This window comes from Dermacentor albipictus, chromosome 1, assembly GCF_038994185.2.
Source record: "Dermacentor albipictus isolate Rhodes 1998 colony chromosome 1, USDA_Dalb.pri_finalv2, whole genome shotgun sequence".
NCBI classification, from domain to species: Eukaryota; Metazoa; Arthropoda; class Arachnida; order Ixodida; family Ixodidae; genus Dermacentor; species Dermacentor albipictus.
In genome coordinates, this window is record NC_091821.1 from 479,568,818 (window position 1) to 479,591,133 (window position 22,316).

Sequence of the window (22,316 nt, forward strand, 5' to 3'; positions counted from 1 at the left end):
AGACTCTAGAGAAGTGTGTTCCACACGAAGGTGCACTAGCGAACAATGAGTGCCGTGTACCAAATGTTTCACACGCTCCATGGCACGCTGCGCATAAACTTCATAACAGCACCATTGACGATCGTAGAGTGTGCGCACTGGAGCTCGGCAGCAATGCGGCGCTGCGATTCCGCGGCGCGGCGCCTGTCGTCACACTTGTGGTTGCTCCGCAGCAGGTGACAACGCGTTCTGCTGTGTCGCTGTGCAAAGATATACTAATTTATTGCATAAGTTGCCGCTTATGCAAGAAAACTGGCAATAAATGTTTCGCTAAATGTGGCGAGCGAACGTGCTATATAGTGAATTTGGTGTCTTAGGTGGTGGAGCTTCACCTAAACATGTCAATAGATCTCCGAGTATGCGCTTGCGTGTCAGGACGCATGGTGGGGTTGACGCGTTTGTTCTGACAGGACAAGAAACGATGTCGCAGCGATGGCACAACGATTTCAGCATTCGAGGGCGGGTTTCTATGGCGTGCTTACGTAGCCGAATGTGTGAAAAAGCACGTGCGATTCCGGCTGTGCGGGTACTGTGCCCTTACATTGAACTCCGTCTGACTTCAGCAACAACTAGCCCGTGTGCCTGCATCATCCCCTTCCTAAACGCACGAAAGCAGCATTAACTGTCGAGGAAAGAATATAGCTCCCGGTTCAGTCAGGCGAACTCAAATCCGCGCACCCTATCATGTACGCAGCAAGGAGTACTCAACGCTTATGCCGTGAGCCGGAAGCAGCCCTGCTTTGTCGCCGAGCCGGGTCGTGTTGTAGTCAAGTTCACTGCGCGCAGCTTGCGTTTCGGACATGACCGTTTAAGAAAGTGAAATCAACTTAGTGCACTGGGCGTGAAACGTCACTGAATGGCGAAGCTGAGCTGGGGTGTCAACTGGCGCGTGGCGCGCCGTGGGGTTCTTTATGTGTTTGCACGCACGCAGTCTTGTCTATACTTTGAGTGTTGGAACATATGCTAGAACATGTATAAATTCCACTTCGAACACAACAGATCTTTTGTCTCGTATTATGGACTTCCGTTTACGAAGACGAAGATTTTCGCATAGCTGATACAAGCTCAACAAACGTATAAAAATGAAAAAAAAATGCATGACTTGTACATGACTACTAAACAACGCAAAAGTGCACGGAAGTGAAATAGAAAAAAAAATTATACACAAGAAAACGCGAAGGCCGTTTTATGTACACACATATAAAAAAGAACTTTATATAATGCCCTAAAGACCAAAATGTAGAGGAGCTTCTGATATGCGCACTGAGAGCTTCTGATGTACTCGCTGAGATACTGCATAAAACTGGACCACGTGTATGACATAGTCATGACAAATGAAGAAAGGGAAAATTCACTGGTGATGGCATAAACAATGACACGCAAAATAGCTAAAGAATAGAATAAAATGCTAAGATTGTTTTATTGACAGCCACACACACAAAAAAGGAAAAAAACATATATACCTGCAGAAAAGTATATGAAATGTGTGACATGTTTATTACTACTGAACAAAACAACAAAGATATGGTAGAACAAAAATAACATTGAAATAAACACGGAAATACATATTATCACATTATCTTGCACTTGGCCGCAACTTGAGTAACGGTGGCAAGGGGCAGCAGAAGGTAGTCAGAATGCAGTGCTTAGGAGTAAATGTACGTCACTTAAGCAGAGTGAACTGCTAGTCTATTTGGTTATCTGGCATAATAAACGAGGTTTGAGCCAAAACCAAAAACAGAAGAAAGCGCCCGCGTTATCTTCTTTCTTGTGTTTGTGGTTTTGGCGCAAAACTCGTTTATTATGTCACTTAAGGCACTACGTCATACCTACTGGGCACTCCTTTGTGTAATAAACACAAACTGCAAAAATATGCATATAGGACACTGGCAATGCTTATGCTTTCAAGAAAAAGAAGCTTATCCTGCCCACACATGAAGGTTCTTCGCGCGGTTTTCCCACCCGCAATTGCTGAGATAATACGTAAATACGAACAGTACTTTTTCAGCTGTTACTACGTTTGTAGAACGGTGACACACAGAAAAAGCACTCAGAGTGGAATGGAAAGGTGCGCGAGTTATTGAAGATGCATAATGAGACTTGACACAGAAAAGCACGTCATAGACCAGGTGACAATGAGGAACAACATCTATTTGTCAGCATTCTCTACTGGTATGAGGGAAGTATAGCGCAATGAAGGCGCAATTGCGTCCGGAGACTCATGGAGCATACACATGCACAAGGCTGTGTTCGTGCACAAGGCCGTTTTCGTGTACATGGCCTTCTGATGTCCTTGGCTCTGCGCGCTCACCGGTTGTCTTTAAACACCCGGAAGAACCTTGCAGGGCTTGTTTTTGAGGTTTTCGTAGACCACTGCACGATGTGCGAGTGGTGCGAGTCGTGAAACGGGTGAAATATCGGGGAGCTCAAACACACAGCTACCGAAGACCACGAAACTGACGAAACTGCCCGCGCAGGTGCAGGCAAAACAGCCCACGCTTCCCAATAACAGCAGGTAATGAACCATGAGACTCCATGAGCTAAGCTGGCACCGGGCTGGTGGGCGCGTGCGGAGACAGTCGAAGGTGATGGAGTTGTGAGTGAGGGCAAGGGGAGAGGAGTTGAAAGGATGGGAGAAAAGGCACAGCCTCCTGGATCGGCGCGCGCGGGCGCGTGCCGATCCCGCAGATCGTGCAAGAGAAGCGGATTTGCTTTCCCGCCCTCCTCATAGATGCCGCCAATTACCCCTGCCACCTAGTGTTCCTGTATATGCTGCCGCAGGGAGCAGAGTTGCGCATAGGTCCGCCGTCGTGATCCAGCTCTGCAGCGAAGCCACTCCGTGCGCGCAGGAGCCAAATGCCGCGCGGTGTTCCGCCTTTTTCTCTAGTGGTCGCGAGCTACAAGCGCCAATTGTTCGCAGGCGCTTAGAAAAGGGCACTTCTTAATACAGGCTACGCTCGAACGAGTCATTCGTGCAGTTGGAGGGCGTGGGCTTCCAACCAACCGAAACTTTGTATGTACCTATGTAAACACGCATATACAAACACACACATGAACGTACAAATAGGGGGTAGGACCGCCTTCGATACCCCAAAATAATATACTCCCGTGGCTCGAACAGCTCCAAAGTTCGCTCGCAAACGCGCAGTACGTTGCCACAAAAGGCGGTGCAATGATTTTCAGCATGCATATGAAGTTGTCTTATCACTGTCAGAAGGCAAGAAATGTTTTAAAGAGTGTTTAAAACTTCACACACGTAAGGTGGACACTTAGCGCATTTTGGCTGCCGAAACCAGCCGATTAATGACCGTCGCCAACAGAGCTATCGTGCCTGCAGTTATGTCAGTGACCGTTAACAGAGCGTCATTTATCACTAACCATCGTTCACAACAGCTGCACGTTTTCGATACATGCGGTGCAGACACAGATTTAAGCGCATTTCAAATGTTCACATGCGCACATTTTAAGCAAAGCTTACTTTTACGATTCATTCATACCGCAGACTAATCAGCTATATAGTAGCAGCAAATCTGCAAGTAGAAAAAGATTCAAGATGCAAGAGCTTCTATATAAAATTTATTTCATACAAGGGAATGCATGATTGGCTGCTGGAAGCAGGCCAAGTGTGCTGCTTCTTGGAACCTTGGGGGCAGAATTCAAAGAAACTGGAAAGGCAACAAGCTATTAAGAGTAACACTAGGTTATTTGTATTGCACTAATCACATCAAAATGGCAAACTTGCAGAGTAATTATTCACACAGTGCAGCCTGTAATCTGACAACACATTTTTCTTGATCTCTTACCACTCGGAGAAAAGCCAGTAGTTGAAGATACTGTGCCAAATCAATGAAATCACTGAAGCAGGTTTTGGCCAAAAAGCCAGGTTACAAAGCTTTGTGACCTATCGCATCAGAGGCAAGGAAATTTTACGTCATTGAACAGTGCATTCACTCCACTCCCGCCCACAGGAAACAGCATTCACCAAAGCACAACGTAGATTTCTAGCGTGTTTAAATGAACGACAAGTTTTTGTTCCACTGGCTGATACATGATGCTCACAAGCTAGCACACATACAGTTACGACTACATACGGCTTAACTTCTATGGCAGCAATTAGTTAACAAAATAAATAAGCCTGTGCACTTCAAGACAATAAATTGACTAGAATCAATTTTACTTTTCTCAAAACTTCACACGGAGAAGGAATATATTACAATTATCACCGCTCGAGAGCTAAATATGCATATGCCAACTCAGCACCCGTTTTATCCTTGTTCCCTTGTGTGCTTTCTGCAAAGATGTCCTAGCTCTTCAGAAATTGCGGTTGGCGAGAGAGGTACATATTCATTTCAATTTTAAACTCTGAAGGGTGCATTCAAAGTCAAGAAGCCCAGACTGTTTAGCAACAACACTCTCACTGTAGTATCAGTGTGTCTCCAGCTAGTTAGCTTGGCTGAAGCATTTACTCCTATGGCAGACTTCCGTGCGGTTTGTGCAGTGTGGTGCGCTGCACCCCGTCATACTGGAATACAAGTGCCAGTACGATGTGTTTCGTATCACTTCACCAAGGTCCTTGACTTCACGTCGTCGAATACCGTACCTGAAACCCGCAGCTGCTGCTCTCAACGCACGATCGATGGTCCGCTGATTGCAATGGCGATGGCACTGACGGAAACGACGAGTTCGCATGAGTCGGCGATGCGCCCGTAAAGTTGGCTTCGCACCAGCGCGGATCATTTGACGTCATTTTTCGCGCTCGGCCAATAGCGGTGCGAGCGGCGCCGGAAAAGGTATGCGCAATTCTGCTCCCTGCGGGAGCATATACAGGAACACTACTGCCACCGAAGCGGCAAAGTTTCCGAGGCCGGCGGAGAGCTCCGTGAGCACTGTGTTCTCGCCGTTTTGTCGGCGTTGAAGCAAGAGGCAGCATGAAGGTGAATTCACTCGCTGCTGCGGGTGCTATATTGAAAGCGACCGTGTAACGGGACGGTTTGACGGTTTTTAATGCGTACGCGTTCTTGGGCGAGCTCCCCAATCCTGTCGCGCGAAAAGTGGAGTGCCTTGTATCTGCACAAAAATGAGGAATTTTGAACGTGAAGATATTTATTCGTTATGATAGTGCAAATGTGGATGATTGGTAACTTTCAAGTGATAAGGAAGAATTTAAAGAGAAAGAACTAAAACAACAAATTGCCCCCAAGGCAATCCGTCAACCAGTGAAGCTGAAACGTGCGGCCCCGGTGTTTATGACAGGGTTAATTCAGACTATTCTTTAAACGGCGGCTTGGTAGGCTGCCGGATCCTCGGTACGCAGTTGATGCTTGCGCTCGGCTGAATGAGCCAGTTCTTGTGAAAAAAGGACACAGCGCAAAAAAGACAAGGACACGAGAGAGCGACACGCACACAGCGCTGTGTGCATGTCGTTCTCTCGAGTGTTTGTATTTTTAGCGCTGTGTCCTTTTTTCAGTGAATCACCAGCAAGCCCAAGCTTCCACGCTGACTCTGTTCTTGTGCCCATACTGGAGCATCGGCATGGCGTAGATGAGCTCGATACAGGTTCTGCTCGCGGCTTTGCTGATCAAAAGCTGCCTGCTCCTAAGGAGTACGTATGAACCATGGGCTACCCATTTCGGAGCTGGAGAGAAACTGCTCCGCGCGCACTCAGCTGCGACGGAGAACAACGATGTCACTGCTGGCGCAGCTAATGCAACACCACCTATAGCACAAGGCCTTTTCACTTCGATTCATTACGTCATGTTACCTGCCCGACTGCCATACAATCGAACAGGAGTGCTGCCCAGTAGGCAACAGTGATTTTGACGTCACCACTTTCATTATGCCAGCCTTGTCAATGGAAATTCCGGGCCAGGTAGCGTGACGTCATGGATTGGAGTAAACAGGCCTTGTGTTATCTAGATGGTGTTGGCTAATCGCGTGCCTCTCTTTCTTATTTTCGCGGATGTGCATGGTGTTGCGCCAGGAGTTTCCGGCGTACAGGTGACCGACAGGCGGACGGACGAATAAGCTAGCCATATACGGCTTCGCTGTGAAAGAGGATACCCATCGAGATACATAGCGCTTCTTAGAATACGCATGGGGAAGCCTATAGTGGGGTTGGGCCAACTGAAATTGGCCGGGTCAACTTGAAATTTGGTGTTGGGCCAACTTGACATCTGGGGGCGGTCCAACTCGAAATTTCAAAGTGTGCTAACATAATACCTGTGGGTGGGCCGACTTGAAATGTGGGTTGGGCCAAGTTCGGGGGTGAGCCGACTTGAAATATTAACGTAGGCCAACTGAAATCGGGGAGTGGGTCAGATTGAAATCTGGGGGTGGACCATTTTGAAGTTTGAGAGTGGCTCAATTTAATTTGTGAGTGGGTCAACGTAAATTGGGGGTGCGCTAATTTGAAATTTGCGAGTGGTCCAACCTAAATTTGGAAGTGGGCAAACAAATTTGGGGGGGGGTATGTTAAATTTGGATGCGGGCCAATTGAAATTCGAGAGCGGGTGAACTTGTGATTTCGGGTTGCGTCAACTTAAATTTGGCGGGGGACCAACTTCAAGTTTGGGGTGAGCCAGATTGAACTTGCGGATAGTCGAAGTTGGAATGGGCGTGGGATAAGTACAATTTGCGGATGAGGGAAATGGAAATTTGGGGCTCGGCAAGCTTTAATTGCGGGTGTGAGCTAACTTGGTATTTCAGGGTAGGCCTATGTCCAATCGAATGCTGCTGAGCGTCCTTCGAGTTATGAACTCCTCGTGGGCAAGAGAGCGCGTTCAGACGCTTGGCGCGTGTACATTGGGTCATTCTAAGGCGCAGTCAGGACGCAGGCGAGAAGTTGCGTGGACGAGAACCGCGCGTATAACACAGATTTGCGGGAACGACAGCTAGGGTGACAAAACATTGCGACGATGCACTCTCCCCTCACGCAATGCTTCACGCTCTACTGGAGCACCTGGTGTTGCCTATCCACCGCTCTTCACCGTCGAGGTGCCCTCATGCCCGGCGTTCCGGCGCAATTCGTACTATAGCATTTAAGGGGCAAGATGCGGCGAAAAAATCTGACAATTGTCTACTAAATCCTAAGCATTGTTTGCCACCGGAAAGGCCATGGGAGGACGCGCATCAGTTGGGAAAGAAAGTAAGTAAAAATAAGTAAAAACGAAGTCACAGCCGAGCCAAACAATGCTTATGCATTAATAGGCAATTTTCAGGCGTTCTGCAGATTTTCCCGTCTGGTAAGCATATAACTGCTTACGCATTCAGAAAAGCGCACGCGTTGATGTATTAACTATTTGACGTAAAGAATTCACGAACGACACTTTATTTTTCTGGATAAAGACATTCACGTGAGGCTTATGACGAGTACTCTCGAGTCTAAGCGCGCGGAATCGGTTTCTTACCTAACGAAAGTATTCCTCTCTTGAGGACCAGGTGAAGGAAGCTTTCATAATGCGGCATGCTGCTCATAAGTTACAGCTCTTCGCATGATGTCAGAAAGTGCCCTAAGGGAAGGACGGTTTCAAAATATGGCCTGAAGTATAGTGAACAGAAAAATAAACTGGGATCGTCAGTGCATGCAGATGGACACCGTCCATTGAACAAATATGTAAAATACAAATGGCATACAAGAACGAGACGTATAGAACACAAGGCACTTGCATGAGATGAAGCTGCAAATATAAGTTCACGAACGAATACTTTATTGGTCAATTTCAGGGGCTAGATCAAGACGCTAAACGCTATTTAATACGTCTTGGAAATGAGCTTTTAAACAAGAAACGAGTCCAAGCAAATATTATTTGATTTTAGACAATGAAACAATATTTGAACGCGCGTAAACGCCACCAAAAATAACTTGTTACGTTTTTGTTGAAAAAGCGGAGTATATTGTTTAGGTCAGAAAAGTTTTTTTGTGTCCTATAGTATTTACTTTACTCCGGCTAAAGAGACGTTCCTAAGCTGTCTGCTTCTTCATACTGCGCTGCAAAATCACGTTTACAGAAATAGAACAAAAGGCCAGGTAACACATTCCCATGTCCTCAGTAAGTAACGGCAACCTACCAGTCTTGACGCTGCTTGGTAATAGCTAGTCTTTGAGAAGGCTTATGTATATAAAGCCGTTTTCTATTTTGAGGTACGTATTTTTACGCCTGTGGAACACTAGTGCCCATTCGGCTCCTTCGGGTGACTCACTGAAGGAAGCAGACACTACTTGCATAGCAAATCACCTTATTCAGAGTGTCACCCTAAGAATTCACTAAATAACTACTTGAATTGTTCCGGAGATTCTCAATGCAGAGCTGGTTTCGGAATTTAGGTCCCCAAGGTATGGTTAAAAATAAGCTCAAGCTTGTTTTGTTGAGCAGCGATGGAACGTTGCTCTTAAAATACTAGTCGAGCGAACAGCAATGTCTCTGGTCCATTTCTGCTTTTATAGTGAGAAGTTGACGCAAAGGTCTCGCGATATCGGCTTATCAGATTTGATCTCGCTGCTGCTTGCCAACATATTCGCTTACGGAAACAATTTAGGGGAGAAATTAGGATTTTTATCATTGGCCTGTGTGTATCGCAATTTGCATCGCAAGAGGACATAATGCATTGTATACGGCAGGCAACTCATTCAAAATAATGTTTAAAAAGTTTACGTCATGCACATTTATAACGCTACAAACCGCATGAGCAATGGTCCTATATTTTAGAGAGAGCTTTAAAGGTCGTGTACACCCGGTGGCTGTCATTAGGCTCGCTCTTCCGGCCGATATGGGTCACCCATTGCAAAATTTTCCGCATTCCCTTAGAAAGCACAGCGAGAACATCAGGAAGTAATGCCGAACTGCCGAGATGTTTGCATGGATTATAGCTCGTTTCGGGACGAAATCTTGACAAAAAGGAAGGACGGCAATACCAGCACTAAAGTGATGGAAATAAACACAGATTCAGAACAATTATAAGGTTCCAAAATGGAAAAAAAAGATGAAGCGTTTACAAACAGGCGCACAGCGAACCTATTCTGCGAAATTATTCATTATTCACTATTTGATCTGTAGATGTTGTTTTATAATACGCTAATTTGCTGTCTAATGATATCACCATCAATGTTGTTATTATTAACCGAGGGTCCCACTACAGTTCTTTGACTTTGGGACCCTCGTCTGTATATTCGTCATGTAATTACTCATGTTTTTGGAACCAATAAATCTGAATCTGAATCTGAATCTGAATTGCATAAGGTGCGCGGCCTCATACTTTTGTGCTTTATACGAAAGCAGCAATATTGTCCCACATTCGACGGTAGGACGTGAACTAGAAAAGGAACTTCAGTTAGCAGGGCTCGGATACTGCCCACCCGGGTTCGCGCGTAGATAAGAATCCGTGCAGAGGGCATTGCCGCGCCTTGTCTCGTGGATATCCTGGCCGGCACCCACCTGTCGTCGTCAACAGGGGAACGTGCCGAAGTGTGGACGTCCAACCGGGAAAACCGGTGCCTGCGAGACGTCGATTACACCGGCCGGGCACATGTCGAACAGGCGAGATTGCCAAGGCCGCCTGTAATCCGCCTCCACCTCACACCAGCCTGTCCTTTATGTTATTCGTTTCTTACCCGAGGGCTCGAGAAAGCCGAGGTGCAATCGCGCGCCTTCTTTTCCGCTTTCTTTTCATCAAACGCACGTTTCCTGCGAACGCGACACAGCGGAAGCGTCGCGACAGCATAAATAACCGCCAGTGTACCAACCCGGTGCACTGAAGTCGAGTCGTCTCCGTGGGTTTCTCGGCGCATTCTTGATTAACGTGAGTGAATGCTGCCGCACTTCGTCTTAGAAATTGGTGCGTCACCGTGCCGATTTTCTTGCAAATCGTGGTCGCGATGCTGTCGGTAATGTGCTTAAATTACAACTGTTCATGTTTGCGTCGCGCACGGCACCTAGCAGCAGCGCTGTCAATCTAAGCCCTTTGCTGAGCCGTAGAGCGTACCGGTGACGACTATGTCGAAGCGTGCAGATTTGGTATTCATGTTGGGTAGCTAGATACAGCGGTCGAAAGCTGAACAAAGTGCAGTATCAAAAGTAAACGTCAGTGGTCTACGCAGGTGTAGTTTTGGAGGGCCAGCACTGCGGCTGTAGTTAACAAGCTAACTTAAGACACAGGTATGCATGTATGTGATTAAGTGCTTGTCTGTCGTCATCTTAGCTGAGTGGAATTTTGGCGGTGAGCTACAGTGAGGCCATCAGCAAAACATTTATCTTGCGAGTGAGCCCGAGTCAGTCGCATTTTTTTTTTGCCGACCTATGACTCTATTATTACTACTACTACTACTGCAGGAAACTTCTGAAATGCAATAGGGCCATCGCGCTATAAAAAAAGTAACACAATGCTACTATTGGGCACACTGCTTGCGATGTAAATTTTGGTAGCATTAATGGTGATACATAAATGCAGTATGGAAAACTTGAAGAAAATGTTTAAATCCTTCCTTTTTTACAGTTAATAGTACTGCTTGAACGTTGATTTATTGTTCATTAGAACTTCTGGGCATGCGCGAAAGTCGGATATTATAAGGGGCTACTGATGGCGGGTGGAAGAAGCCGATAGAGTAAGCAGGAAGGGCGTACTGGTGCCCTCGTTGTCAAGGTAGAGTGTTGACTACTAAACGCCTACTCCTCCCACGGCGGCCGCATTTCGATGGGGGCGAATGCGAAAACACCCTTGTACTTAGATTTAGGTGCACGTTAAAGAACCCCGGGTGATCAAAATTTCCAGAGTCCCCCGCTACGGCGTTCCTCATAATCAGATGGTGGTTATGGCACACAAAAGCCCATAATTTATTTTCTGTTACCAATGAACACAACTATTTCCCTAAATGTCGTAAAGACAGCCATATTAAACACGCATGAACTCATCTGTCGTGTCGTAATGCACGCTAACTCTGACATACCACTTCGTTTTCATGTGTAGTCACTTGAGATGGCTTTGGCGACATTTTTCTTTTATGCGAAGCATATTACGAGAGCTCAACCCAGCTCCTCAGGCGCGGCGGCGTCGCCTTGAAACCACGTGACACCGTGACGTCACGACAGAGGAGAAGTGGCTTTGGCTCAACTCTTGCAAGACGGGCTGGGTGGGAATCGAACCAGGGTCTCCGGAGTGTGGGACGGAGACGCTACCACTGAGCCACGAGTACGATGCTTCAAAGCGGTACAAAAGCGCCTCTAGTGAATGCGGTGTTGCCTTAGAAACGAGCTGTTTCTAAGGCGTGCGTCTCTTGCTCAGGCGCACATTTCGTTGCCGCGCCGAACGCTGCTTTGCTCGACGCTCACCGCGTCCAATGCGGGGCGCGTAGTCGCTGCCCTGTAGCCCATTGTCTTACACCCCTTGGCGGGTCGACGGGAACGCTGTCGCGTTCCACTCTTGAAGGCGAAGCAGTAATGCATGAGTTGTTTCTTCGTCTAGCCGAACCAAATAAAGCCAAGCAACAGCAGTTCACACGGCTAAACAGTGGTTCAGCAACTAAAATAAAGGCTAGTATGCTTCGCATCCTGGGCTTAACCTTATCTAAGCCACAGCCATTTTTTTTCTTTTTGAAACGGACGCATGAATTTTTGTCTGTAGCGGAATAAGGTAATCCTTATGTGGTCGGGTTATTTTGTCTAACACACACTTGTGTGCTGTTGTTCAAATATAAAAATTGGCACATAAGCTCCAAAATTTCAATTGCCCTGTGGAAAAATGCAGTGCTGATAAGAGTCATATGGCATGGTAGTGTATTTCGCCACATATTCCGAGCACCACTTTCCAAAACTGAAGCTATCACAGAACACATTCTAAAGCGTTATCACTGAATTACTGCTCTGCTTCAATCCCGCAATTGAAACATGTAACCAACAAGGGGTAAGTATAAGTTTCCTATTGAAACTTTGGTACCTAGCTGGTAACACACCCCGCTTAATATTGAATGTAATGTCCGCCTATTCTGTCAGGCCAGATAACGTGCCAAAACGGAGCTACCTATTAGAGGTCCATTTTCCTTTTGTAGTTCAGTTTCCACGAAGAAAAGATCACCTTCCACATCGCTTCGAGAGTGCGGATGTAAAAAAGATCGAGCAGCTAAACGAAAGTGTTTCTGCAGCTTTAACTTGCAGCTAAGTCGGTGTTTGCATGAGATACTTCTCCCGTGGATCAGGAGGATGACTTTCGATGACATCGGATACAGCGTACACACCTTCCTTCTTCCTCGACCGGCGAATTGACGCGCTGCCGTGGAGCACATAAACCTGCCAATGCACTCGGTCTTCCATCATTTCTTTAGCGAGCCTAGTGAACCTTGTTTGCGCTTTGAAAGAAACAGTTATCATTTTCCGCGACATTACTCGCGGGACTGAGTTGCTAAACTAAGATTGAACGTATCATGACATGGTGAGCGCCTTGCAACAAGAAAGTGGATCTCTCCCTTCTATGAACACGTCTTAACAAGAAGCTTTACCTTGGGACAACTTCGGTTTCCGTAACAAGATACGTGTAAAGCAGAAAAATCTATGCATGAGGCAACCGCTGTGAGGATTTGAATTATATATGTTGCATATGAAAGTGAACGTTAACTGCTAGTGACTCCAGGAACCAGATTTTCTATGTAGTGTCCTAAATAGCTTAGGAAAATTCTCAAGAACTCGAAAGTTTGACAAAAATAAAAGCGCGATGTGTAGGAATTCGTGATCCCGCAGCAAATACAACTATTGCAGTTCTGTGACTTTTATGCCTTAGATCATTTAGAGCGGACCATGTAGATATTTGTATTTATATCTTACGTGAATTTGTTTAGAGGGTGCGGCAAAAGTGCTATCCACAAATTAGTGGTCTATTGCGAGCGTTGTTCAACACATCATTGTTGTCCGCTTTAGATGTATTACTAGGCACATTGTAGAAATTTCTGATATTTCTTTATTGCTCAATCAAGCCGGCGAATCACAAAGTATTTGTCTCTATTTTTTATTAGCCTAAATAAGGTACATCTGGGTAATTACAAATACACGTACTATTCTACGCACCTTACACCATTTTTTCGACATAGTCCCCACACCGGTTCAGACATTTGTCCCATCGCAGCAATAACGTTGACATGCCCCTGTGGTGGAATTCGTCCAGCTGACTGTGGAACCACTGTCGGACTGCTGTCTTGGCATCATTGTTACACGTGAATCGCTATTCTGCCAGGACCTTCTTCAGCCTACCAAAAACGTAGAAATGACTGGGAGCGAGGTCCGGATTTTATCGTGGGTGGTCCAGGCTCTCCCAGTGAAATGACGGGAGCTTTTCGGCGGTTCTGACTGCCACACATCATTGCTCGTACGCCGTGGACGTGCGAAGTACAGCCGCCATCTTCAACAAATGACAGCAGTGCCATGCCGCCCAGGTACCGGCAGATAAGGCCGGGCCGTTCCAAGGAACGTCCACCGCTGGGAATCGACATGTAGACTTCGCATTTACAGCAGTAATTTGGATAAAAAGATAGGGGCCAAGCCTTTCTGATTTGCCCTCGTACATGGTTGTAAATTTCATACAATAGCTTTCTTTATTTTGCAATTTTCAGGAATTTTTGTGGAAAAGCTGAGACGCCATATGTAAAAATTCCCTTTCCTACAATCACTGAAATTTAAGCTTTTCTTTTTAAATGCAGTGAAATGAGTTCCTCCCTTTCCATGCGCTTAGGTAGGAGCCCGAAGATACAGCTTCCTCTTGAGAGGAAATCTTAGCTTGGGGGTTGCTCCCTTAATATACGGAAAAGGAGAAATTGTTTTTGTCGTGAAGCACGGCACCGAAACTGACTAAATTTATTGCTTTTAAAATAAAATGTCAAATTCTGCTAACTGTGGCCAGCATATCTTTATTTAGGCGTCGATGTTTTAATAGGACCGTTGAAGTTCGCAAAATATCACAAAATGGCTATCAAATTTACGACTATAAAACTCAATAATGGATAAAGATAGCTAACTTGTGTGAACTACACGTAATAATTCGCATTAGACGATCGAAGTTGGTGTATGATATACAACCCTGAAGTGTGTCAGTAACATGTGAGTAGGACTGAAGTAGTATAGCGCCAAATAGACGACACAAGAAGAAGAGACACGGACGAGCGCTTAATGTGAGCCTACTTCAATGTGAGTAGGGCTCTTTCAAAACCCTCGTAAACAGTTATATAAAACTTTACGTAAGTTCATGATTCCAAAATCACATTTTTCCACTTTAGATCCCATAACAGCCGCAGTCTGCGGAACTGTCATATCTATTTCTCGTGCACAGCTACAGAACTGTAAACATTCTCCTGCAATTTTATTCTGCATGTTATCATTTTGTGAATTTACGTAAAACACTCATGGCCTTCAATCAAAACTCTGCTTCCTAGCGTTACTAGAGTCTAGCTTTCCTTATCGAAGGCAACACATTTTATTGAAACCGCTCCAGTTGTGACACTATAAAAACACTGCTGCCTTTAATATGTATTCGAATAGAAAAATGAGAGTTGGCCCCGATCTAAAGCTGCTTCTAAAGTAGACTGTGGATTAAAGTTTGCAAACAGGGATAAGGTGCGTCAGAAAGGCTGGCCAACGTTTCGATAGGATGACCTATCTTCGTCAAAGGTGATCTCGTCATCCTCGGCATGTTAGTTTTAAAGGGTTAGTGCAGTGACGTCACGTGCGGTTGTTGTCGGTGGCGGCTGGTTGTAAAGGGAGAGACTTCAAAGATAATGAGCGCTGTCGCCTGACGTCTGTGAGCGTGGTTCCCAAGATGAGGGGACAAGAGCGGGAGAGGGGCGGGAAGGTGGGGAGAAAAAGGACAGAAAGAAGAGAGAAAGAAAGGGGGACACCAAGAGGAAAAAAGAAAGAACAAAAAAAAAGAAGGGGGCATGGGAGGGCGTTGGGGAAGCGCGAGGTTAGGGAGCATTCAGGAGTGTCGTTGGCGGCATGTTCTTGTGGCTTTAGAAGAGCTGGTCAGGTGGTCAGTGCGCGAGTAACAAAAAAGCGCCCCCCCCCCCAAAAAAAAAACGAGTTGAAAGAGTGACTTTAGCAGCATGGCAGCAATGCGTCGAGTAATCTTGAAGGATTTAAGATGGCGACAAGGAGTCTGGGGTGCAATGCGTGGGGTAACTGGAAGGCAGCAACATGGTCATTCAAGGGACGTTAGCCCCAGTAGCTCAACGTAGCTGTCGTTACGGCAGTATGCAGAAATGGCGATACCCTGTGGGGTTGAGGCGCCGAAAAAGGTATACTGATGTCTGGGAATTTGGAATGTGTTGGTGAGAGTGTTTCAAACAATATATAACAAAAACAGACAAAAAAAAAGAAAAGAGAGGGGGGCAACCGAAAACGGAATAACAAATAGGCGGGTGACGTGCACAGAAGCGGGCGGGTGCAGGTGTACATGGGAAAAGGGGGTCGTACAGTTGATATAAAGGTAAAAACATGCAAAAGTATATTAAATTGAGTAGTAGGCAGGGAAAAAATTTTGGAAATGGAGGAATAGGTCAGGTTAAGAATTAAGTTTAGCAGGTGCCGTAATGTGTTTAACGCTTGGCTGATATGAGAATTCCAGATTTAAGTTACCGCTTTTAAAGATTCTAAGCTGCCACGTGCCAAATCAGTTCCCTTCGGGTGTAGGCAGTTAAAATTGTGTATGAGGTATGATTCCGTATACTTCCTTTCGCGAGGTGAACGGAAATTTGTTTGTAGTATATAGAGCCTTGCTTTGTCGAATATATGACCATGTTCATTAAAGTGGCGCGGGTGCTAATGTTCGCCATGGGACGACTGTGGCTTAAGCGAGAGGATGTACGTAAGGGTGGATTTAATAGGGATTGCATGGAGTGTGGATGGTAATAAAAGGTGTGAAGCAAGCAGAGACGAGAGATGATCCGGCGGGAAGCAAGTGATGGTAGTTCAAATACATGTTTTAGTGCAGTTATGATGGTTTCACGAGAGTAATTGGAAGTTATAAAACGAGCAGCGCGATTTCGTATTGCTTCCATGTCATAGTGATATCATAAGAAGCCACCAAACACTGACACCAAGGACAACATAGCGGAAATTACTTGTGCTTAATAAATGAAAGAAAGAAACGATCAATTAATGGAAATTAAAGTGGATGAAAAACAACTGCCGCAGGTGACTTATAAATATATGACTAATATGATATGATATGATATGACTAATAAAAATCGGGCCCCTCGGTTAGCCCCCTTTCTTCTCGTTCTATGTTATAGGTAAGATATGATTGAGAAGGGTGCCAGATAGATGACGCATGTTATAACTGCGGACGTAGGAATGTTAGATATGCTAGCTTTTTTGTTGCTGGTGGTGCGGCTTTAAGGTTTCGTTTTAAATATCCAAGGGTATGTGAAGCGTTAAAACAGATGGTGTCAATATGAGTTGCCCATGATAGTGTCAATGACATTTGAACGCCATTCCATCTGCCAGCCCCTTTCTTGTTTTTGAACGCCGAGATATTTGTAAGACGGTGCGTGGTTAATAGGAGCTGAATATATTGTGTAGGTAAGACTAGTCAAGCTGTGGTTGTGGGTGAATGACAGAGCTTTGTATTTAGTAAGGTTAAGCGGCATGAACCATTTCTCGCACCATACTGCGATGGAATCGAGATCCGGCTGTAGTACGGTGGTGTCATTCGAGCCTTTGATACGGGAATATAGGACACAGCCACCCGCGAAAAGGCGCAATTCATTCTTGATGTTAGCAGGTAAGTCATTGATGTAGATGAGGAAAAGTAGAGGCGATCAACTAGCGCCTAGTGGCACACCCGATTTTACATTGCAAAGGGATGAATTATGGTTGTTTGCAGAGGTAGACTGTGTGCGCCCTTTTAAAAATTTTAAAAAGTGTTCAAGCCAGGTAAGGAAGCTATTTGGGATTCCGATAGATGCGCGTTTTTGTAGTAGGTTATTGTGGGAAATGCTGTGCAATGCTTTCGAGCAATCCAAGAAAATCAATCTACAAATGAAGGTCCATAAATTGCAAAATGTGCACATGCGCGCGCACGCAAACGTGAAGACATCTCTCGATCATCACGCGCACTAGCTGTCAGAGCGCTGCAGTGGGGATGCGCAGCAGTAGCAGCAGGCGAATTGACGTTCGTGCTGCCTCTCGCTTCAACGCGAACTAAGCGGCGAGAACACAGCGCGCAAGAAGCTATCAGCACTCGGCGCATGCACTCTCTCCCCATCGCAGATCGCTTTCCAGGCAGGGACCTCGCGGCCCTGTGGACGCAGATGTGGAGCACCCCTCCCCCCCTCTAACCTCTCCTCTACCCAGTACCTTGCGTGGGACGGAAAACGGTGCCCTCTCCCCATTTTCCTCCCCTGCGCGTGCGAGATTAAGGCGCCATCGTCGGCTTAGCCTCGCATGCTACACTCCCACTTGCAGCATACGGTGCGCGGCAAAGATGTTATCGGCCTAGGTCTTTACACGGAACATCACGAGGACGCTGAAGACGCCGGCATAAATGCGCCTGGAGTGTCCATATAATTGCTATCTCTATAATAAACCACTGTAGTTCATAACTCTGGCTTCTACGTACAGTCTGTTGGTGAAGCGCATTTCCGGGCAGTTCACCCACACTGTCGAGACATTCAAGAAAAATGCATTTGTAAAAAAATGTCTTGGGCTACTTTTCAAAACTTCGGACTCCCTACTGCAGAATGCATGTGTTTTTTAGATTGCTATGAGTAATTACAATCTACAGACACTATTACCAAAATCTGCATGCCCACTACGATTCCAGTATCAGAGCTCGAGGAAGTTGCAGTCATCACTCGTGTCGGTTTCTCCTGTTTCGTCGTGCTTTCGATGTGCGCTGCAAGCAAAATTCAGATTGACCTGCTCCAAACTGCTTAAAATCGAAATTTTATCTGCTCCAAATTGCTCTAAAATGAAATCTAGTCTGCTCCATAATCATTGTTGTGTTCATATAGGAGGTTGTGGCCAAGTACTGCACCAGGGTGGCCAATCCTGCTCTGGTGAGGGAGTGCGTTACCGGTTCTGGTCACCGGGATCAGGCCACACTCCAGGCCTGTTTGTGCAATTTCATCAACACGCGGATTTTCTTTTAATCCGGTGGAAAATTGCCGGCACCGGGATTCCAACCACGGACCTCTTGCACGCGAGGCGGGTGTTCTACCTCTACTCCACCGCTGCACCTGCTCTAAGCTGCTCCAAAATGCAATCTAGTCTGCTCCAAAAAGTTCGAAAAGGGAATTTTACTTGTTTCCAAAACTGCTCCAAAATGACTTCGGGCAATCCCAACCCTGTACTTCCTGTTTCCAGTACATTTTCTTTGTATTCTTGGCCTCTTTTGACAAATAAGTTTTTATATGTTTTAGATGAATTAGTATAAGAACAACTATACGTTTGCCAATGGTGAGAGCGAACGTATTAGCGAATGCAGACGGCCAATGAGAAACAGCTTTTATGAACAGGAAGGTTTCTGAATTGGGCGCTTCATTCTTTCCCGTGTGACCAAACTGCCTCCTCTGCAAATATTTGCAATTTCGTACTAATAAGCTGTCAAACAATAAGTGTACAAAATGAAACCTTGATTTTATGACCTCGCGCCGATGCAGGACACCAAAATGCAGACCCGTTACATCATCTGCGCCACCCTGATGGCTGTTCTGCTAGTCAGCTTCACCGAAGCACAAGGTGAGTCGGCTTCTGAGTTGTTGCCCTGGCTAGTACCCAAAGCGTTACATACATCATCAAATTTATCAGTAGAAGTGCGCCAGAAGCACAACCTGGCACTTCAGGAATTTTGTTGACGTAATACTTTCTCTGTTTTTCGTACAGGCGATTACGAAATAAGATTGACATATATAGCACATCACCAAAACAACTGTGTTGAATGTTTGTATAATGATGTGATACGATGACTTCCTTTTTCTTTAAGACTACTGTATCATCCCCTGTACAAGTGACGTTTTATAACTCCTGTAAGTGTTTCCTCTTAGTAGGTCGTACTCCCTTAGCCGCACGCTTTTATGCTTCCCCATGGGCTAGGGGGCCAGGCCTCCTCAAGCTGTTCTTACAGCTTCTACCTGACCAACTCGTAACGTTTTCTTGTTGCGGAAAAAATTCAATTCAATGCAAATTCAATTCAATTAATTTACGCTTACCCAGCCAACTTTCGAAGAGTTTGTGGAAGAAGTCGGAAAGTGCGTACAGTCTGTACCACAACCGCAGTGATTTATATATTGTAGAAGTCTTTCATCGTTTGTTTTAATCTATGAACCGCAGTATGTAAGCCATACTTATATTCCTTGCATTCAAGTACACTCTTGTGCAAATTCCTCCAACGGATTGACCCCTGGCACTGGCTGCGTAATCCATGAATGACGCGTACAGTGGCTGCTTGTCTCCGTTGACATACAACTGAGCTGCAGCGGCCATCAGTTGACGAGAAATTAAAACGGCGCTTTGCTGAGAGGAAGCAACAGCGATACAATTTAGCGGTACCTACGCATCCATTCAACTATCTAGGTTCATGTCACTCGGAGCATCATCAGGTAATGCGACTCACTGCGACAGATCGCTGTTAAGCCTACTTGATACTGCGTGCGCCTCCCACCTTTAGCGTGTGCTTACTACTGAGGAAAGACTGGTTACTTCAAATTATGAAGGCGGACAAAACTAAGCGGAACACGATTGTACTTGCAGCCAGGCGACGAATATTACGAAACATGCAAACGCCTAGAGCACTGAAAGCCACCTATTGGACAATTGAAATAATGTGCTGGAGCTACTGTATTCATGCCAGAGAACAAAACGTCTGCTGTCGCACAATAACCAACTGCATAAGTGCTGGGACATATATAAATGCTCCGTTTCCAAAGTTATCACATGTTTTTCTTAGTGAACTGCAATTACAATCGATATTTATTGCAGCTTCCCACGTAGAGTGCTGCCGTGAACCTTGTCTGCCATAATTACTGCATGATTTGAATTTCCGTATTTTTCATATATGGAGGCAGGCGTCGTCCAAATACTCCGTATACTCAGAAATATGTTAACCAAATTGATAAAAGAAATGTAAAAGAGAGCGGTAAGATTTATTTATGACAGCTTTGGGTGAACTTAGATCACATCATCATTAGCAAAAGCCAACCGCCCAACGCTAACGCAAGGATATCGTGTTTTGAGAGTGAATTTTTTTTGTGTTAGCTAAAGGTTATTATAAGGTTGACACATCGCAAACACTTTCTTTTTGTGCAGGATATGCCACAAGGCAGAGACACGCTTTGATCATAACTCTTTTTTCCACTTGAAATAACACCTTTAAGTATTCGTTTTTTCCTAGGATAATAACTGAATGGAACAAACTTTCTAACGAGACCGTTCCACAACCAGCCTTAAACCTTTTTCCTTTAAACCTACAGCAGTGACTTGCCTCGCATGTCACGTTAAGCTTTCTATGTGCTCTTGTGCTTGGTTCCGATACATCATTGTGTTTACATTGCCAAATTATGTACTTTCTTTCCGTGTATTTCTTTTATTGGTAGTTGTTTTCCAATTTGCAAACCCCAAAATATGTAACTCAACTCTGCTAAAACCCGAACTCTGGATTGCAGTACTTATAAATAAATAAATAAATAAATAAATAAATAGATTGTATATCTCACCGCGTCCTACTATGTGTGGCAAGATCAAAGTAAGAGCGCCAATTGCTGACCGTCATTAATGGCAATAGTTATACATGATTGCTGAAATAACCGTCAAATAAGTAATTTACACCTAATGAAGATGTTAATTATGATGACACAATTCTAGACGTCACGAGGCACGAATCGAGTGTCGCCAGAAACGTTCGCTTTACATTTCAAAGGTCAATTGTGTATGCCTGGAAGTAGGTCAAAAGTAGAAAGAAGGATAGAAAACGTACAAATTGCCCACAGGAAACAAAATACATGCTGTTTGTAGCCTCTTGGTAATTTCTGCTGCATGTAACTTGAAGTAACAACTTGCAGGAATACCCCCCGAATTCATGGATTTCCAGATATATCGTTTCTGCACGTTCTGTCTCTACGGTGCTCTGTCGGATAACTCGTATTCTTGGCTCAAATGCCTGTCACGCCGGTCATGCATTTGCGCGTGTTGTTTTAATCGGCGCATACGGCCTACGCAGGTGGTTCTCGGGGACGTCGCTGCCGAGCAGGCGAGGTGTTCAACCAGTGCGGCAGCGCATGCCCGCGCGTCTGCGGTCGACCACCGCCTCAGGCTTGCACCCTGCAATGCGTGGTCGGATGCACCTGCCGTCGAGGCTATATCCGCACCCCGGGCGGAGGCTGCATCCCCGAGCGCCAGTGTCGCCAAAGAGGATGAGCACGCGCGGCAGACTAAAGCCGCCACGTTGCTTACCTATTAAAGGACACGTAATTCCAGAATCCAAACGCGGACTTCTTTGGATATTTATGAAAATAAATTCGTCCATTCATTTGTACATACAAGTCCCGTCCATGATGGCGCCTAAAATGCCGCATACTTGCGCCAGCCTCTGGCAGCATTGAGCGTCGGTAGCTTGAGAGGAGGTAAGAGCAGACGGCTATTTTACCGGCGTGACAGCTACGCAACACCGTGGCCTTCTCGATAAGAAGGCGAATTTTCCCACACTTGTGGCACCTGCCGACGCCCGCTGCGCAGTAGGCTGTTTGATCTGCCAGAGCCGACACTCTCTGGCAAATAATGCTCGGCAGCTGCTTGGCCAGCTACTCGAGCTATGCTGCGGCCCAGGAATGCATCTATGAAGAAATTAAAGATATCGTCGTGGCCCAAGTAGTCAAAACTATTGAATGTTGTTCTGTCGAGTACATGATAAAACGCACATTGGATACTCAAGCAAAATCGTCAACGGATGATCTGCCTTGGAGAATGTTTTTCTCGAATTAGAACATGATGGTGTATACAAAGCCTGCTATGGAACTGAATCATTCAAATCCAGTTCGCGTTTGCAGAAAGTCTCAATTCGCTTCAGGATTCATTCTAAGCACTTCACTGTCACCTTCTCTCTGAATAAGAGGCTGCTTTTCTCGGCAATAAAGGTCTGGATCTCTCGCAATAAATCAAGCTTAAAGCCTAATTTTACGCACAATATGAGCCAGACACCATGAGTTATCTTGAGTTTTCAATACGTGTAGCCCCTTTTCGTTCTATGAAAGTGACGTAGAATTAATCTGTAACGTTCTAAAGGCAACAACCATATTGTTCAAGCAATAGTATCAC